Source organism: Myotis brandtii, unplaced genomic scaffold (genome assembly GCF_000412655.1).
Source record: "Myotis brandtii unplaced genomic scaffold, ASM41265v1 scaffold191, whole genome shotgun sequence".
NCBI lineage: Eukaryota > Metazoa > Chordata > Mammalia > Chiroptera > Vespertilionidae > Myotis > Myotis brandtii.
This window is the reverse complement of record NW_005357115.1, coordinates 7,963,731-7,977,500: the sequence shown is the minus strand read 5'-3', so window position 1 is coordinate 7,977,500 and position 13,770 is coordinate 7,963,731. Positions and strand designations below refer to the sequence as shown.

Here is a 13,770-nt window from a genome sequence, read left to right as displayed (position 1 = left end):
AAGCTAAGGACCCTATCATTTTACAGGAAGAGGAAAAGAAAAGGAGAAAGTAAGTCACACAGAACAGGCCAAGGAAAAACCAGGAGGTGCAGAGACACTCTCCCCCTCCCCCCGCCCCCCCCCCTCAGGCAAGAAGGAGTGTTTCTATGAGCCCTTGAAGAGCTGGGGAGGGTAGAGATAGATGACCTCTGGGTTGAGTGATTAGGTCAACAGTGACAGGGTTGGGGGCAACTTCAGCAGAAGGTGGGCATGAAGCATGGCTGCCAGTCTAGAAGCCAAGGGAGCAGGGATGCTGGGGCTCATGAATAGACAGAGGCCAGGCTCAGCTGTCCATGTCTCAGCAACTCCATCCCTATACCCTCCCTGCCCCCTCCACCCCCCCCTCATTTTTGGGGTTTCTGCTGCTCTGGGGCTGAGTTCTTTCCTGGTGGACTGTTTTCTGGCAGCCCTAGGAACAGCCTACCGCTTTGTACCCTACCTACCTTTTGGTCTCAGGAACACAAAAGGGCCCCAGGGCTTCCCACTCTCCAAAAAATCCAGCCCACCCCCACCAGGGCAGGGGGCAGACAAGTGAGCCTTCGTGCAGGCTGAGGGCCTGAAACAAGGCCTGCTTTCAGGGCTGCCTTCTGGTATTTATATTGCCGTGGGTTCTCCAGTGGGCAGAGCAAGGCACTCAGAGACAGACATGAGAAACGGCATTATCTCCTTAGGGGCCCCCAGGGCTGTGCTGGGGTGTGGCCCCGTGGTTATTAGATGGCAGCTCCTGGATTTTGGTTCTGAATTCTTAGAGGAAACCGTGAAAAAGATATGGGATAGTTAGCTGAAGGGGCTTGGTGCAGATCACACATCTTAAATATGCAAACCTCCTCCTTCCCCTCTACCTCCACCTGCTGGCCCAGGGCCCTCCTGAAGATAAGCAGAAAGTCCTGGAAGGTTAAAGAATTAGAAAGAAGATCTCTCTCTGGATTTAAATATTTAGTGAGGGGAAAACCAAAATTGGCCACTTTGCTATGAAAATTGTTCAAGTAATTTATCTTAATTACCGTGTAATTGCTTTTAGTGTTTTGAGAGGAGGCAGTAGCTAAATGGCCCAGAAAGAATATTTAACGCTTTAAAATGTGATTCCTACCCACACACTAATGGTGCTGTCTTCAGATTGGAATGGTCTGCAGGAGAAGTTAAGGACCAAGATCTTCCAGGAAAATCCCCCAGGATCGTCACCTTTGGATGCTGGGCTTTGGGGAATGCCTTCCAAATGTTCTGGTGCAAATTCTTCAATCACACGCCCACTGCTCATTCATTCAGCGAATAGTTACTTTGTCTTCTATGTGCTGGGTCCTGAGTGGAGCGCCATGCAGACCACAGAACCAAGACCCGAATCATTGCCCACGTGGCTGAGAAAGAAGGGTTGAACAGTTAGACTGTGTGTAAGCCCTGACCGCAACTGACTGAGCAACACGGGCAAGTTACTTTACCTCCGTGAGCCTCCGTTTCCTCATGTGTGAAACAAGGACAATAGTTAACTTTTAGGATTTGTTATGGGCTGAGTTGTGTATCCCCAAATTCAGCCCTAACGCCCAATGCCTCAGAATGTGACTGTACTTAGAGGCAGGGTCTCTAAAGAGCTGTTTAAGTTAAAGTGACGCCGTTAGCCCTGGCTGGTGTGACTCAGTTGGTTAGAGCATCGTCCTGTGTGCCAAAAGTTCACCGGTTCAATTCCCCATCAGGGCACATGTCCAGGTTGCAGCTCGATCCCCGGTTGGGATGCCTGCGGGAGGCAGCCAATTGATGTTTCTCTCTCATATCGGTGTTTCTCTCCCCCCACCCCCCGCCCCCGCCTTCCTCTCACTTTAAAAAGAATAAAAACATACTTAAAATAATATGAGACTGTTAGTCTGAGCCCTGAGCCAGTCTGACTGGTGTTGTTATAAGAAGAGGTTAAGACACACAGAGAGACACCACGGAGGCGAACAGAGAGAAAAGACCATGTAAGGACATAGTGAGAAGGTGGCCATCTGCAAGGCTAGAAGAGAGGCCTCAGAAGAAACAGACCTGCCAACACCTTGATCTTGGACTTCTAGCCTCCAGAGCTGTGAGAAACACATTTCTGTTGTGTGAGTCACCCAGTCTGGTATGTTGGTACTGCAGCCTGAGCAAAGTGAGGCAGGGTTCTTGCACGTACTAAAGCAACATCTGTAAAATGGAAGATGCAGGGGGAGATCATAAACAGAGGCTGTTGTTACTATAGAGTCCTGCTCTTCAGGTGCTTAACACCTGGTAGAAAAGTCCAGAGAAAACAACAAATGATGGACAAGATGTGCTGTCCCCTGTGCTGAAGTGCACTGGGCTGTTCAGAGAGGACAGCCCCTGCTCAGGGGCAGGGAGGCTACCTGGGGAGGGGCGACTGCTTGGGCAGAAACGGGGGGGCAGCAGATGAGGCATCAGTAACCACACCCTCTACTCATGTTCTGTGCATTTGGGTTATGTACCAGTCAGTTAACACCAGCCTAAGGGAACTTCTCCCACCTGGCTTCATTCCCTCCACGAAGAGAACACAAAATCCAGTTCCACACGTATTAATCATCGCTAAACAGGTCTCCTCTCTGGCTGCCCAAACTGGGCCACATGCCACAGAGGCAAGCTCACTCAGACCAGGGCTGTGTGCAGACCCCAAATCAAATGCATTTTGATTTATCCATGGCCAGTCCTAGGCTGTTGCTGACCACCAAGCTCACCTGGAAATGTCTACATCACGGTGAATACAGAGGCAGGAAGCACTAACTTACAGAGAACAAAAACATATTGGCTTTGATCCTAGCCATTTCTGGAAATTCCACAAATGTACATACATATAAATATGTAACAACTTGAGCAATTCCAAAATTAGGGAAATTTTAAAAAAATCAACACACCCATCTTTCCACCAGACCTTCATACTACTGCTCAGAGCACACAGAGGTCCCTCTGGGGGAGGTTCCACAGCTGTGGGCCCAGCCTGGGAGCCAGGAGGCCAGTGTTTGGGGGGGGTTGTTCCAGCTCTCTCTGGCTCTGTGTGTGAAAAACAAGGGCCCTTCAAACTCTAACAATGCAGATGAATTCCCCTAAAGGGGTCTACAGAGAAGCAAGTGCCTGCCTGAAGACTTCCCTATTTAAACTCTTTAAGACAACTGCAACCACACTTGGGCAGGAAGTTTTCTGAAACCTCACCTTCTCCCTCCTCCCCTGAGAGAGAAGCTCTATTTCCCCTCTTGAATCTGGGTGGGCCTGTCACTGCTGTGATGGACACGATGTGACAGAAGTGACACTGTGACAATTCTGGGCATAGGCCTGAAGTCACCTAGAAGCTGCCAAGTGACCTAGAAGCAGCCATTTCCTGCTCGTCAGAGCCCTGAGCCACCACCACCATAGCAGAAACCCAGGCTGGACAAAGAAGCCACATGGGGTGCCACAGCGGGGCACCTTGTAGACACCAGCCCATTGAGCTTTCAGTGATCCCGACCCCAGTCGCCATCTGATGACAACTACATGAGACAACCTACGCAAGAACCACCCAGCTGAGGCCAGTCAACCCACAGAACCAGCAAAGATAACATCAAATTGTGGTTTTAAGCCTCTACATTTTTGTATATGTGGTAAAATACACTTAAAGATAAAATTTACCCTTTTAACCATTTTTAAGGGCACAGATCTGTGTTATTAAGTCTATTCCCACTGTTATGCAACCATCACCACCCCCCAGGCCCAGACTGTCATGTTATCAAACTGATACTCTGGACCCATTAAACACTAACTCTCCATTCCCCCTCCCCTCAGCCCCTGGCAACCACCATCCTACTCTGTTTCTATGAATATGACTACTCTAACTACCTCCTCAAAGTGGAATCAGTCAATGTTTGAACTTTTGTGACTGGATTATTTCACTTAGCATGTCCTAAAGGTTCATCCATGTTATAGCATTTCCTTTCTTTTCAAGGCTGAAAATATTCCATGTACTTATATACCACATTCTGATTATTCATTTGCCCATCTATGAAAACCTCTATGTTTGGAGAGGTTGTTCTAGAGCAAGCATGTCAAACTCAAAGGCTAACACGGCCAAATAAATAAGGTTTAAGTTTATGTGGGCTGCAAAAAAACAAAAGCTTCAATTTTCATAGAAATGTAGGTTTGTTTCGAGATAGACATGCTGAATACCAAGGGCTGAAATAAATGAGTAATAGTTAACATAAAATAATAGAACATTTTAATAAAAATTAATACTTTTTCTTGAACATTAACTTACCAGACACTGAATAACTGCACAAATTAATAAGCATAAAGCAAATAAACCTATTTTTTATTATTCTCTGAAAGTGAAATATTTCCTCTTGCGCACACCAAACAAGTCAGTCCAAGACTAATGTTGTGGCAATCGGCTGCTAAAATATTCGCTGCTAGTATTAGTGAAGAGAAATGGTACGCCTGCACATAAGGCGCGTAAGGGAAATGAATGCAACATGATTATACTAATCAGTCATTAGTGAACGTTGTAGTTCATTAATAATAATTATGTATAACAGGATATTGTAAAAATTAAGTTATGAAATTTTTATTAAAATGTTTCTTACATACCATGACATTGGCTGGGCCACAAAAATATTCATTGTGGGCTGCATGCAGCCCGTAGGCTGCGAGTTTGACATGCTTGTTCTAGAGCAATAGGTGACTGGATCAGTGAGTATGGCCCTGGGACAGCAGAGCAAGGCTCCCAAAGCAATGTCAGGACCTCGGGAGTCTGGCAGAAACACAGAGCACCAGGGCACTAACCCAACCCCCAGAGTAGGTGATGGGCCAGTGATCCAGGTTGGAGTTCCCAGTAGCACTTGTCACAGCAGGCCGAGTGTCTCCTGGGGTCTCCATTCTAGGCTGGGAGCAACCCCAGAACAGGGACTGGCAGGATCTTGTTCATGCTTGGGTGCCCTGCCCTGGCACAAGCTCACAGGCACAACAACTGTTCAGTGAATGAGTGCAAGATGCACCTGAGACTGAAGCCAAGTTCTGACTCATCCCAGGGTTTCTGACAGGCTCATGGAGGGCAAAAACGGGCCAAGGGAAGCACAGAAGAGCAGCTGCTTATGGCTGGAAAGGAAAGGGGGAGGCAGCAGCCACAGCAGGACATTCTGACAGGCGAAAACTCATGGTCAGAACCAGGCTTCCCAGGGAGCTCCCACCCCGACAAGGCAGCTCCGCAAGGGACTCATATAAAGGTGAGGAAGTCCATTAGGAAGGGTGTGCTAGGATCAGGCTGAGCCAACAGGATGAGGCCTCTCAGGGATCAGCCTTGCTCAACTTGGCTCAGGGTCATAGAGCCTATTAGAGGGGCATGGGCAGGGCTTAGAGGGGCTCGACCCTTGGTCATAGTACAGGCTGTGAGCTGAGTCACATATTTGAGCCCTGGAACTTTGGGACAGCAACCTTCCTTCACTGCAGAAGGACCCAGGTTGGTTGCCCTATGACCTCAGCCCTCTTACCCATAACCACTTTACCAAGGAAACCCAAACCATTCTTCCTGCTGCTCCGCTCCACTTGGCCACATAACGAGAGTGCCCAACACAGGTCAGGATGCATCAGAGCAGGGACATTAATTCCAAATCTAAGAAGAGGACTTGTTCCAGGTTGACTTAAAGAGTGACTGCCAATGACACAAATGCCCCTTGGGGGTTTAACAAAAAGGGCTCGAGTTGTGTTTCAACTCTGCATTTAGGTTTTCCAGCCTCTAAAGATAAAGTAGAACCTTCAGTAATAACTCCAAAGGAATGTTTCCCTGTTTCTCTTCAAAGCATACACCTTGACATTAGGAACTGCTTGCCATATGGGAAGCAGTTAGAAGCACCAGTTAAAACTCAGAAAACATGGGTTTGGGACTTGGCTCAGCTTCTAAGTAACTGTGGGACTTTGAGCAAACTAATTACCCTCTTTGGGACTCAGTTTCCTAATCCATAAATAGAGGAAAATACTTTGTATTCTCACTGGTTATATACATTAATAATACATATATGTGAGGTGATATAGAGATAAGATATATATATATACACTTACACACATATAGTGTGTCCCCTCCAAAATAAATGTATACACACTTTAATAGCTGATAGCTGTTAAGTGAAAATGAAATTTATTTTAATAAACACTGCCTTTGTAATTATCCGAAGTCTGTGTATACATTTTTGGGGGAAGACCCTATATATGAGGTCCTTGTAAGAAAAAGTGTATGTTAGAGATTTACTTACGTTCAATAGTTGCTTGCTGATATTTGTGGAATAAATGGACGAATAACCCAAGATTATAACAAGGCTCACATTATAACAAGTGTCCCTCTCCACACTTCAGAATCCCCAGCCAGTGTATCTACCAGATTTTAGAAGGCCACCTCTCCCCCAGGAGGCTAAAACCAGTTCACCCTTGTCCTACCCACCGACCACCAAGCCTGCACACTTCCCTCCCAGCTGGCCTTACAGTCTCCCAACCTGCTGGAGCTAGCCTGACATCCATGGTCAGAACCTGCCCCAGTATCCCTGCCCCAGCCCCTGGCCCAGCTCCCATCTTCCACACGGCATGAGACTTCGTCTTGGACCAAGTGCCAAGCCCAGAACCCTAGGTCTCCATTTCCTTTGACACCAGATGGAAACAACTCATTCCCCTTTCCTGAATCGTGGGTCAAATGGAAGATTTGTAGACCAGAAGCTAGCATGTCTCAGGGCCCCCTCTACCCATGACCTTCACCTGCAAAATGAGGCTCACATGGGCTCTTCTACCTCAAAGGGCTCTGGGGAACTTCATAGAAAGTGATGGCCTTAAAAGTTTCTTTGAAAAACAAGAAGCACTCCATAAATTCCTTTGCTCTCATCACTTCAGTGTGATCTCAGAGATGATCTCCAGAGGCCTGGGACTGGCCCCTGGGTAAATTCTTTCAGCACAATGACCACACACACAGAGAAAAGCTTGATGATCTTTGTGGCTCCAGTGTTATGAGCAAACGCATGTGATCTCCAGGACAGGGGCTGGAAAGTCAGGAAGTCAGGAAGCCTTGGCACTGCCAGTAAATTAGACGCATCACTTAACCTCTGGGCATTTTTCTTCATAGGCACAATGGAGCTGACAAGCCACCCACATTCCTATTCACCAGGATACCAGGAAGGCAAAGAATTTCAAAAGAAAAAACAAGTAGAAATGTGGTATTCAGTAAGCATGGAGAATTGAGAAAGAATAGATGAAAAGAAAAATAAAAGGGGAAAAGAAACAAATAAAAGAGAGGGAGAGCATTTGGGGTGAAATGGGAGACTCTTGAGAAGGCACGGATGGACTGCCATAGAAGTTCCCAGTACAGAAAATGCACCCCAAGTTGAAAGTCACCGTCTAGATTAGATTTATCAAAAAGGCATCAGAAGTTCAACCCCAGCCCGGCCGGCATGGCTCAGTAGTTGAGCATTGACCTATGAACCTGGAGGTCATGGTTCGATTCCCGGTCAGGGCACATGCCCACATTGCAGGCTCAATTCCTAGTGTGGGGTGTGCTGGAGGAAGCTAATCAATGATTCTCTCTCATCATTGATGTTTCTATCTCTCTCTTTCTCCCTTCCTCTCTGAAATCAATAAAAATGTATATAAAAAAAAGAAGCTCAACTCCAGTGGACAAAAAGAAATAAAGTCTGTCCATCATCTGAGGTGGCATGAGCACACACCAGAGGAACCAAGACACACTGCTGTTTGCTTTTACAGCCCAGCTCAGAGCAAGAGAGACGAGGAATTAATAGGTCCACTCTCTGTAAAAACTGTGTAATGTTTCTAGAGAACATTAGAAACATCCTGGCCCATGAGGTCCAATTCAGGATGCTCCACTTTAAGGGAAACATTCAAAGACTAAAGAGTTCCCAAAGTGTAACCACGTAGAAACTCCATTTCTTTAACATGACTCTTACTTATTCCTTTCTGTCCGTCCACTCCCTTCCTTAATCATTAAGCCCTTAGGATATCAGTTTCTGATCAGTATCAAACTGTCTTAAGAACAATCTGTTGGCCACAGAAACAGAGTTTGGTCAAGCTAAAGATAACATCTGGATTTCAGTTGTTTCAGCCCTAGGCCCATGAAAGGGAAAGGACCCTACAGACCACACCCTCATGAAACAGAACAATACGATGGCTGACACCAGCACAAGATACAATGACCAACTACTCCCTACTCTGGCCCCAAGCAATCAGTAGAGCCCAGGACCGCAACTCCTTTAACCACCATGATTAATGATTTTCCCCCTATATAGCCCATCCCCTGGAAGCCATCAGGGAGCCAGGTCTTTTAGCACTAGTTTACCTGAGACTCCAGGCTTGGCAGCATTTCCTCAATTAATAAACCTCTACTTCCTTTGCTGCAAACTCCTGTTTGTGTTTGATTGGACTTTGATGCACGCAGATGAATGGACCCCTTTAGTCCAGTTACAAAAGGCAAGGTGTGCTGAGGAAGGGTTCTGAAATCTGAAAGCATTTCCCTAAATAAGATTTGGGGAGGATAATAGAAAATACCGACTTCTGCGCATGGGCCACGAAGTTTCAATTGCACTGTACGTGCACGCCCGCACGTGGTATTTTGTGGAAGAGCCACACTCAAGGGGCCAAAGAGCTGCATGTGGCTCGCGAGCCGCAGTTTGCCGACCACGGATCTAGTCCAACCTTCCCAACTGAGGAATCCTTATTCATCTCTGCTGAGGAATTGTCCAGCTGCTGCAGAAACACTTCCATAGTGGAGACCTCATTACTTTATAAGCAAGTTCATCGCATTATCATTTAGACAGGATTATACTCTTCTCCCTCCGATTAACCCCAAATTAACTTCCTCCTGGCTTCCATCTACACTGTGGGGGCAGGGGGGGAGGGCACAGACTAAGTCTAAACACCTTTCCACCTACCCATCCTTTAGACAACTGCCTTGATGACTTGCATTGGGTCCTCTCTCAGGATCTCCTGGGAGGGGGACTATTTCCAGCTTAGCCCTGAAAGCTCACTGTCCGGCTCCCTCCCATGCTCCTTTCCCAAGTATCTGGCGAGCTTTGAGCTCAGACTGACATGGGTCACTGACTGCTGCTCCCGCCTGGCTCGGGCATCTCACCCTGTCTTTGCTTTCCAACTAGGTCTTGGCCTCCTGCCACCAGTTGGGAAAACTCTGGTCCATCTGTTGCTCTCGGCTTTGCTGCTCTGCCCAGAGCTAGAGGGCTTGTCATGAACGTGCTCCATGATGAGGCTGAAAAATGAGTCCCGCATTCATGCCACTTAATGGAAAACAGCTGGTGGTTTGACTTTAGGCCTTCTAATAAAAATGGAATCTAGACTATTCAATAGGCATTAAATGCCATTTCTAACACCTCATATGACAGATGAGGAAACAGAGGTCCAAAGAGGTAAGAGGATCTCCTCAGGGAAACAGAGCTGAGAAGATGAATATGAACTCTAACCTTTGATTTTCCAGTCCACATTCTTTCTACGGTAATTACGAGGAAGCGAGGCTACATGGTGGCTCTCAAGATATTTTGGAATAAATTTTCCATAGTCTGTACGTATGTGCACTTACTCTTTCTTCAACTCAACAGACATTCGCTAAGCACCAACTATTTGCTTTGTAAATACTCTCAGTAAGATTTAAAGTAAGCTTCCCATAGGAATCTACATCTTGATGTGTGTGAGCACCCAGTGTGTGTGTGTGTGTGTGTGTGTGTGTGTGTGTGTGTGTGTCAATTTCATGCAGGTGAACATTCACCCGACAATGATAACAGAACACCCTTAACACTAAACTACACACCGGTGCAAGTGAAAAAGAGGCACAGAGGTGAGTGAGGTACAGGAGCCTTCCTGTATCATGCTAAGGAGTTTGATTTTATCGTAAAGGATTCAGTGAAAGACTATAGAGAGAGTAAACAGGATCAGATAAGAATTTTAGAAGGAAAGCTCTGACGGGAGGATGAACTGGAGGGTGGTGAGGCCAGAGGCAGGGAAGAAACCAGGGTTGAACCTGATGCTTCCTGCTCCCACACACTGTTTTAAAGTCTCAAATATAAGGGGAGAAGAGACTGTTTTTCAAGCACATCTCTATGGTATGGGACAATCTCCCCAAAGCTTTGCAGACTGACATCACCTTCATCACTCTCCACAGTGACTTGATGGCGCAAGCGTGATGTCGGCCAGGGCACCACGGCCAATGGTGAAGTGTAGGAGTGGTGGCTGAGTGTATGAGCCACATATATCCAAAGAGGGTGGAGGGTAGACAAGCCCTAAACAAAATAAGGTCAGGGTCTCTGGAGCACGGATAAGTCTAAGCAAGGCAACAAGTCAGAAACAAGACAAACCAAAATTCAGGAGGGAAGGGGTTAAAGACACCAGTTCTCCACAGGAATGGAGGGTTAAAGGCACAGACAGACTAGGAAACCAATAAAGGAGCTAGCACCTGTCTCAGTTAGGGGTAGTCCATATAGTGCCCTTGTGAGAATCCAGGAAAGACCCTCCCTCTGGCCAGAAAACAAGCAGGCCCCAAGCGGTGGAGTTTACAGCAGGGTTCCCACCCACAAATGGCCAAAGCCTGTGTGCGCACATGGAAGGGCATGTGCGAGCAGTTACGGAGGAACATTGGCGAGAGACGGGAATGTGTGGGTGAGGAGGAGGCAGATCCTAACAAGCAAGGGCTATTTAAAGCTGGGTAAATCCCATCCCGCGTGGTACAGAGCCATTCCTACTGGGAGTGTCCGATCAAAAGATGAATGATCAAGAGGATGAGGTCGGAAGCCTAAAATAACAATTCCCTTAAAGGGAAAATACACTCATCTAGGCAAGTCGGACCCTTCTTAGAACTGAAAGATTCTGACATTACCACCCAGTTCCCAGGAAAGCCTGATCTTCCCCCCTCCCCAAGATAACTTTTCTGAAAATCAAGAGCACCTGACCACCAGCATGCTGCTTAGAAAGACCCGAATTAGGCACCTTCCATTGAATCCATGACCAGCAGAGGAATCGGCAATTTTCGCAAAATTTATGAGGTTCTGCTTCAAGCCACAAATGAGCGACAGGCCTGCAGCTGCATCTCAAATGGTTCTCTTCTCAGTTGTAAAGACACGAGATTAAAGCATTTCCCTATGTTTGTGTTAACACTAAACTGAGGCCAACAAAAGCAAGGTTTGCAGCATCAATTACCATCTTCCAGGCCCTCCAAACTGGCCCGGGATATGAATTACCATGAACTAGGGAAAAACATTCAAAGGGATGAACAGAGGCCAATGTGTCAGCCCCATCTCTGAATTTCTGGGCCACGGCTGTTTTAAATTAGATTCTCAGTGCTGATTCCATGAAACTCTTGGCTTAGCTCTCCAATGGAAAAGTTATTTTTGTGCTCCGAGCCACAGATATTTATATGGAGGCACATCCATAATTCCAATTATGTTTTGTTTTCATGATGCTCTTTTCCTCTACTTAAGAACAGTGATAGCTATCATTATCATTTCTGGTAAGACACTTGCAAAAAACTCTGAGCCAAGTACAGATTCCATGGGGCCCAGGTAAATGACTATAAAATAGGCAGATTTTAGATCTTGGAAAATCCTCAAGGAATACCTTCAGTTCTTCTACCCACTGTGCTGCCCTTCTTTGTCAATTCCCTACCCCCACTTACCTCTCATAATTGCTCCTCAGAAGACCTAGTCCCAGAAGTTATTTATTCCTTATATTCACTCTCTGGGGTCTTTGCATTTAAAATGTTATCTTCAATAATAATGAGTTTTTATTTTCTTAAAAGAAGGAGCACCAACAAATAAAGCAAAGAGATATCTCTCGTAAGAGCAGCATGGTTCTTATATAACATAGTTATTCTACAGAACAGTTTGATCAACAGTCTAGGAGGGCTACTAAGATATGGTATAGATACAAAACCAAAATGGTGGTCCAAAAGCTTCCAGGAAATTCATCCAAGAGAAATCTAAATTGATTATCAAGAAAGCCAAAGACATGGAAATATGGAACAGAGTGTGGAATATCCGAGTGAAGGCGTGGGAGGGTGGGTGGGTAGGAGGTGATCAACCAAAGAACTTATATGCATATATGCATAACCCATGGATGCAAACAATAGGGTGGTAAAGGCGGGTGGGGGAGTGGTTGAGGGGGAGGGGACATATGTAATACTTTCAACAATAAAGATTTTAAATAAATAACCACCATAGAGAAAAAAGAAAACATAAGATATCAAGAGGTACACACCCATGGCCTCTTCTGACTAGACCTTCTGAAGCACAATCCTGGTTTGAAAGAAAGAGCAGGGAGGGGAGATGATGGGAAGAAACTAACATTTGTGAGCATTCACATATGCCAAGCATTTGGTCCATATTATTTCCTGTGATCTCACTTAAGCTTCAAAACAATTTGGGGGAGTAGGTTTCATTATTACTGTTTTATAGAGAAGGAAACAGCCTCAGAGATGTGAAGTAACTTGCCCAAGACCATGCGGCAGTCTGAATTTTTGTGTCCCGCCCCACAAAGTTCATGTTGAAATCCTAAGCCCCACAGTAAAGGTATTAGGTCATGAGAGTAGAGCCCTCATGAGGGGGATTAGTGCCCTTATAAGCGGAGGCCACAGAGCACTAGCTCACCCCTTCCACCATGTGAGCACACAGAGAAGACAGCTGTCTCCAAGCAAGACGAGGGTCCTCAACAGAACCAATGCCAGTACCCTCATCTTGGACTTCCAGTCTCCAGAACCATGAAAAATCAATTTTTGTTGTTTATAAGCTACCCAGTCTGTGATACTTTCTTAGAGCAGCCTGAACACACTACGGTAGCCACACACCTAGTTAGTGGCAAAGCTTGGATTCAAACCCAGATCTACCTGATCCCGAAGTCCATTTCTTTTCCATTATCACATAGGGCTGATATGAGGGCCAGTGGAGGCCAGGGACGATTGCTGGTTTGGCTTCTTTAAAAGAATAGAGTTTGTTGCAAGTGTCTGGGAAAGACATATGTTTGTGTAGATTTCTTTATATGTAGGGTGTCCCCCCAAAATGTCTACACACACTTTGAATAATTATAAAGGCAGTGTTTATTAAAATACATTGCATTTTCAATATTAAGCTATCAGCTGTTAAAGTGTATATACATATTTTTGGGGACACCCTGTATTATAAACAGGATTTGCTAATATCAATCAACATTCCCAGAGATGCTCTTAGCCAGTAATAGGAAATCAACTGTTGAATGTAAACCTCTCTGCACTGTTAGAAACACATGTAAACACACATGCAAGCAGAGAGAGAACATCGTCTCCATGACCAAAGGGAACAGGGACCTTTCTTTCCTCAGAGACTTTTCTTTTCAACATGAATGTGAGTGAGGATACTGGTTGGTAATGAGAAGGTTTAGTCTACCACAGAGAATCTAAAGGACAGCATTTGGGGACTAGAGCAGTGTATTTGGGAAATTCAGAACTCTTCTCAACTGAGAGCAGAAACCCAAATTCATCAATAATCCTATACAATAAAAGAGAAACATGCAAATTAACCATCTCTCTGCTACCCTCAAGCCACGCCCACAAGCCAATCAGGAGTGAGTATGCAAATTAACCCAACTAAGATGGCGGAGGCCACTGAGCTGGATCGAGCAGGAGGAAGCCAAGCTTCCCGCCTGCCCTGGCCAGCCCTGGACTCCGCTCAAGGCTACACAGTTTCAATTATAGAAGATAAATAAATCCCAGATACCTGCTTCCAGCCTGCC

General features: G+C 45.8%; 2 protein-coding genes across 7 annotated transcripts in view; both read right to left on the bottom strand.

The window, feature by feature from the left end:
• STON1 (stonin 1) overlaps window positions 1–13,770 on the bottom strand; it is a 43,064-nt gene that overhangs the window by 23,540 nt on the left and 5,754 nt on the right. For 2 of the 6 annotated variants that reach the window (XM_014538483.1, XM_014538484.1), the window contains exons 2-3: window positions 2,053–2,193; window positions 1,222–1,394 (exon numbers count right to left, since the gene is read on the bottom strand). The exons of 1 other annotated variant lie outside the window; for it this stretch is intronic. The gene's annotated coding sequence lies outside the window, so the exon portion shown is untranslated. Of the gene's footprint in view, window positions 1–1,043; window positions 1,063–1,133; window positions 1,188–1,221; window positions 1,395–2,052; window positions 2,194–13,770 lie in introns of those variants that run through there. 3 more of the 6 variants (XM_014538485.1, XM_014538486.1, XM_014538487.1) reach the window with 3 other exon arrangements.
• GTF2A1L (general transcription factor IIA, 1-like) overlaps window positions 1–13,770 on the bottom strand; it is a 93,512-nt gene that overhangs the window by 74,008 nt on the left and 5,734 nt on the right. The window lies entirely within an intron of this gene.